The sequence below is a fragment of the Excalfactoria chinensis genome, chromosome 1 (assembly GCF_039878825.1).
Source record: "Excalfactoria chinensis isolate bCotChi1 chromosome 1, bCotChi1.hap2, whole genome shotgun sequence".
Lineage (NCBI taxonomy): Eukaryota > Metazoa > Chordata > Aves > Galliformes > Phasianidae > Excalfactoria > Excalfactoria chinensis.
This window is the reverse complement of record NC_092825.1, coordinates 137,396,928-137,402,927: the sequence shown is the minus strand read 5'-3', so window position 1 is coordinate 137,402,927 and position 6,000 is coordinate 137,396,928.

The following is a 6,000-nucleotide window of genomic DNA, read 5'->3' as shown; positions in this document are numbered from 1 at the left end:
TCTGAGTTCTAGGGGATATGGCCTCAATGTAGGTCCTATTTTAACGCAGGTCTCATTGGATTACTGCCGCGCTCTTCACTAGCGTCAAAAAGCTGTGAAGGAAAATGTGTGAAACAGGTTCTTCTATAAATAAATTATCAAAACATTTGGGTCTTACTTTATGACAAGTTGTTTCACGCTGAATCTTATGGGTTATATATAAAACACCGAAGAAAAAATACATAACATTAGTTAATTTCACCTAGGAAACATTTTCTGGACACCATGTATAGGGGAAAAAAGTAGTATATAAGCTACATGTATTAGTATATAATGAGAAGGGTTATCTTTGTAAGAGTTTCTCAATGCAACACGCTCTGCTCCCTAAGGGAATGACTCATCATCAGACCTTCTCTTGACAAAGAGTAGTTAATTGTCACTCCAAACACTGCTTTGTTGTTTATGTATATCTGATTAGAATCTGATTACACCCAATTTGCGTGAACATGTGATGTTGCCTCCAATATTCATCTATGAAACTAGAAGGTAGCTAATTACCCAAAGCTTAGAGTAATTGTCAGCATAATGGACAGAGATCATGACTGAGAGGAAGGAAGTGCTAACAGAAGCTGCCAGTTGTTCAAAGACATCCAGTAGGATATGCAGAAAGTCATAATTTCATTAACGTGTGAAGCTCTTACTGGGCACAAAGTCATCCTGGTTAAAAAATGAAATGAGAAAATATAAAATTGATTCGTAAAGACTCAGGTGGGAAAAAAGAAATTAATGACAGGGATTAAAAGTAACAAGGCAGAGAGGAGAAAGAAGCTACTTGCTGGCATATGAGTGGGCAACTGAATTAAGCACAGTAGAAGGACACTTTTAGTATTAGGAGGGGATAAAAGAAGAGTCTCGTATTAAATATTCATGAAGTGTGGTGAGCAAACAGTATGAAAACAGCAAATAAAAAACAAAAATGTTTCATAGATTTCTGTTTGGAGTTATGACATGAAAAAGTGGCAAAAAGAACAAATATCACCAGCAAGAGAGAAAGCGGGGAGTATCAGTTCAAACTCAACCTCATCCCTCAGCATGGTTAGATGAGCGCCTGCCTCCAGCTGTTAACAATGTATTGTTTAGATCAGGGAGAATTCTGGAGGAGTAATGTCAAAAAAATCTCAGTGTGTAAAAGCTTAAAAGGACATATTGAATAATTATCAGATGACATTCATAACCATAGGAAAAAGATAGCTAATACGTGCTCTTGTCAATAAAAACTGGAGGTTAAAATATCATTAAAACCAGACACTGTGGCATCTCACAAGGTAGGCCCTACTGAACTTCTTTTGCCAGGTGCTGCCTGTGCCCTTCAGCACACTTTGAAAATCGATATAGTTCTGAGTGTGAAGACAACTGCGTTCACGTACCAGCCATTGATTTCTTCAAAGCGTTTTAGTCAATCTCACAATAACACTTTGATTTAAAAGACCTTCTATTATATGCAATTAGCACTGCATGGATTAAGAACTGACTCACTGGTGGATCTCCAGATGCCACTGCTAATGAAAAGGCATAAACAAAGACCATTATTGTGAGGAGTTTTTTTACCCAGAGATTGATTTCTTTGTCCAGTACTATTATCAATGATGCAGACAACATAAAATATTATGATACAGTTTGCAGACGATTGTAAATATTGAAGAGTGTATATTTTTTTTGCCAGTGGGGCTGAATCACCGGATTGAGAGTTACGATCCAACAAAAGGCAAATTAAAGGGGACAGATACATTGTATTACGCGTGGGATCTGACAGTACATTAACATCTGACATTAAGATACTCTGGGCCAGAAGGGAGTTTTGCAGTGTGAGTTTTGAACAATGCAGTGCATTCAGCTTATATGAGACCAACGAGAACTATGCTGACCGCCTGGTACAGCAATGAGAGACCTCGGTCACAGCTCACTTTTCAACCCAGGTGTTGAAGGCAAAACACTTGAAGATGTCTGGAAGATGGATAGAAACAAACATCCCGCTATCAACAAGCATAGTGGATGGGATAGGCTACTGGGGACAGCAGAGGACTTGCGCTTACTAGATGTGTGAAAACCTCATCAAAATTCTCGACACAAGTAACAGCCTCATTTCAGGAGCGGTGTTCATATTGCTGCCTGTTTCTTTCGGAAGAGAGTCTGAGAGGTTACATGCATGCAGGTAAATGGCATGGAGCAATGGTCTGGATGCCCAGCGTTGCTGTTGGCATCAGTCCCTAGTGTTTAACAATCACATAACACACAGCAACTTACACTCCTTCTGACAATACTGAGCGCATAAACAGGTAACAGCATCCCCTAAGATCAGGGAACAACTCTGTACACCAGGCAGTACAGCTGAGCCATCCTCATTGGGCACAGAAGATGTTTTAGCCATATGCATGCAATTCTCACTGCTGCCCTTGTCCACAGGGTCAAAGAAGAAGCTGATCCCTGTCTTGTTCAGCAGCACGGAGATGTCCCTTTGCAGGCCTGCTGCAGAATGCTCGTACTGTATTGTCCTCCACATGTCCATTACATTTGTAGCTCTTCATTAAGACAATGAATGTATTAAAATCTTGTGTGTCTGGACTTCAGCTGGTTGGCTGCCATAGTAGGGAAAGGCTCCTCTCTAATACACAATAACCCAATTGTATTTTGGGGGGCAAAGGCCCTTGTATTTTCCATTAGGATCATCTGGAGATGTGGCACCACTGCTTGTTAAAGAAGCCAACCCTTGCCAGGTCTTTGGTCAACCTTAGTTTCAACTTTAAGAGCAAAAGGCACATGCTTTCTATAATTACTTTGTCCTCCATGGGTTTAAGAGCTGAAAGGTCTGTGAAACATCCTAACAAATAAATCGCCAAGGTATTTGAAGTATTATTTCCAAAAAGCATCCCAAACAGATGGGGCAGATGGTCTAATTGTCATATGAACAAATTTAATGACAAACTCCTGAAAATAAAGGGCATCTCAAAACTTGTAAAGAAGAAATGTGCAGACTTAAGTGATTGATTTTCACAAACTTTGAGTGAGTCATTTATGGATACGTGGTGCTCCAACTGTAAGCAATATGAAGTTTACTATGTTAATTTATGAGTTCATAGGGAAGTTTAATGTGTGTTCTCATTATGAAAGAAAGAGAGGAAGGAGGGAAGGAGGGAAGGAGGGAGGGAGGGAGGGAGGAAGGGAGGAAGGGAGGAAGGGAGGAAGGGAGGAAGGGAGGAAGGGAGGGAGGGAGGGAGGGAGGGAGGAAGGGAGGAAGGGAGGGAGGGAGGAAGGGAGGGAGGAAGGGAGGGAGGAAGGGAGGGAGGAAGGGAGGGAGGAAGGAAGGGAGGGAGGAAGGGAGGGAGGAAGGGAGGGAGGGAGGGAGGGAGGGAGGGAGGAAGGAAGGAAGGAAGGGAGGGAGGGAGGGAGGAAGGGAGGGAGGGAGGGAGGGAGGGAGGGAGGGAGGGAGGGAGGGAGGAAGGAAGGAAGGAAGGAAGGAAGGAAGGAAGGAAGGAAGGAAGGAAGGAAGGAAGGAAGGAAGGAAGGAAGGAAGGAAGGAAGGAAGGAAGGAAGGAAGGAAGGAAGGAAGGAAGGAAGGAAGGAAGGAAGGAAGGAAGGAAGGAAGGAAGGAAGGAAGGAAGGAAGGAAGGAAGGAAGGAAGGAAGGAAGGAAGGAAGGAAGGAAGGAAGGAAGGAAGGAAGGAAGGAAGGAAGGAAGGAAGGAAGGAAGGAAGGAAGGAAGGAAGGAAGGAAGGAAGGAAGGAAGGAAGGAAGGAAGGAAGGAAGGAAGGAAGGAAGGAAGGAAGGAAGGAAGGAAGGAAGGAAGGAAGGAAGGAAGGAAGGAAGGACAACAGCGTCATCCCAACTTGTGCAGACAGGTCTAATTTCAATGAAAGCATGCCAGCTTCCCCTAGCTGCAGCATGTGATTGTACTGAGAAACTGTAAAGATTCTTTAAACTGGTGGTCTGAGATTGAGGAAGAAAAGGAATTAGTGTCTGTTCTTACAAATTTGCCACGATGCAGGACGGGTTGTTGTACTTTCACAGTTATTTACTGTAATTCAGCTAAAAGCATGTGCAGAAGTCATTTCACTTCACACATGCTCCCTTATATGAAATTGCCAAAGTGATGTGAGGCTTCAGAGAAAGGGGCATGCAGCGTAGAGCCAGATTTCTAGCGTTGTCTGAAAGTAGAGCACATTAGCAGGATCCCAATGTTTGAACTTCACGAGCGGAGACACGTGGGGGCACCACTGGGTGGAGGATGGCGGCTGGATGGGAGTGGGCAGCTGCCACCTCCTGCCTTGTTTAAATGGTACCTTGAGCCTTTGTGGCAGGTTGTTAATAAAAGCAATAAGGCAAATGTGACAAAACGAACCTGCAAATATTAAAGAGTTAAGAGCATTTAACTCTGACTTGTTTTCTCCTAATTCTTCTGGGCTGAATCTCTCAAAGCAAGATAATATTGACTAAGCCTCATTAAACTGATTCAGAGATTTTTATTTTTATATATATATATTTTTTTAAGAAACATGCAAAATTAATGAACCATGTTCTAATATCAATAAGGCACTTCAGAATGTACGCTGCTCAACTACCGCTATGAAAAGATACTCTCTCTCCACCTGCTCTTGAAGTTGGTCAAGAGATGATCTGAAATTAGCAAGGTCAGGGCAAGAACTTATTGCAGCCGTCCATTGCTTGAGGGGAGCTCATTAGCAGGAGGAGGTGGATTTTGCACACAGACAGTGATAGGACAAGAGGGAACAGTTTTAAACTAAAAAAGTGGAGATTCAGGTTAGATGTTAGGAAGACATTTTTCACTCAGAGGGCCCCAGAGAAGCTGTGGATTCCTTGAGACGTTCAAGGCTGTGTTGGATGGAGCCCTGGGCAGCCTGAGCTGGTGGGTGGCAGCCCTGCCCACAGCTGGGGGTTGGAACTAAATAGTCTCTAAAATCCCTACCAAACCAAGACATTCTGTGACTGTATGAAGTGATTGGCGGGCTCTTAAGAAGCCACAACTCTTAGGAAGTCAACACAAGGCTGCCTTTGCCCCAGAATGGTCCCATCGGATGCATTGGGCACAAATGGTCCCATGGCAGGGTACACTGTCACATATGCTTTGTAGAGTTCTACTTTTCATTGCTGATGAGTCTCAGCTGGTATACTACGTCCATTGTGGGCATCGCATCCCAGATTCTCAAGGAGACCAACAAAAAATGATGAATGCTTTGAAAATGTGGCAATTTGAATGGAGAAATATGGAGAGCATGTTACCTCATGATGCCTTCAGCTGTACTTGTGGAATATTGCCATAATGAGGGTAATATCCATGGTGCTCCACGATCAGAAGAGGAAGGCAAAATTGAATTGGGTTAATTTTCAGAAAAAGAAGCCTAGGCAGAAATAGTTAATGGACACAACAAGCGGTCTGGAAACAATGTGTTCTTCACTTGAGGTTTTTAAAAGCATGGCAACAAAATATGTTGGACTTGACCTGAAATACAGTTAATCCCGCTTCCCTCTGAGCAGATGCCTAATAGAAGGCCTCTGGAGATTCTGCCTTTTATGATATCAGCCCTGCACTAAAACCTTATTGATAGAACATCCTGCCCAGGCTTTTTGCATATTTAATAACGTCCAGTTCTCTCTCATCTCATATAATGACGATTAAAAAATAAACCTTGCCAGGAAAATGTTTCACAGTCTTGCCTGCTTTCTGCCAGGGAACCACCATTCACCGGGGGGCAGAACTGGGTACTCTTTTAAGCGGTGCCCAGTGCCAGGACAGGAGGCTGCAGGCACAGACTGTATCCCAGGAGGCTCCCCCTGCACACCAGGAGCAGCGCTGCGCTGCGCTGTACCGGAGCACTGGCACAGGCTGCCCAGAGGCTGTGGGCTCTCCTCCCTGCAGCTCTCCAGAAGCCGCCTGGCCATGGGCCTGGGCACCCTGCTCTGGGTGCTGCTGCTGGAGCAGGGGCTGGGACACAGGGACACAGAGGGC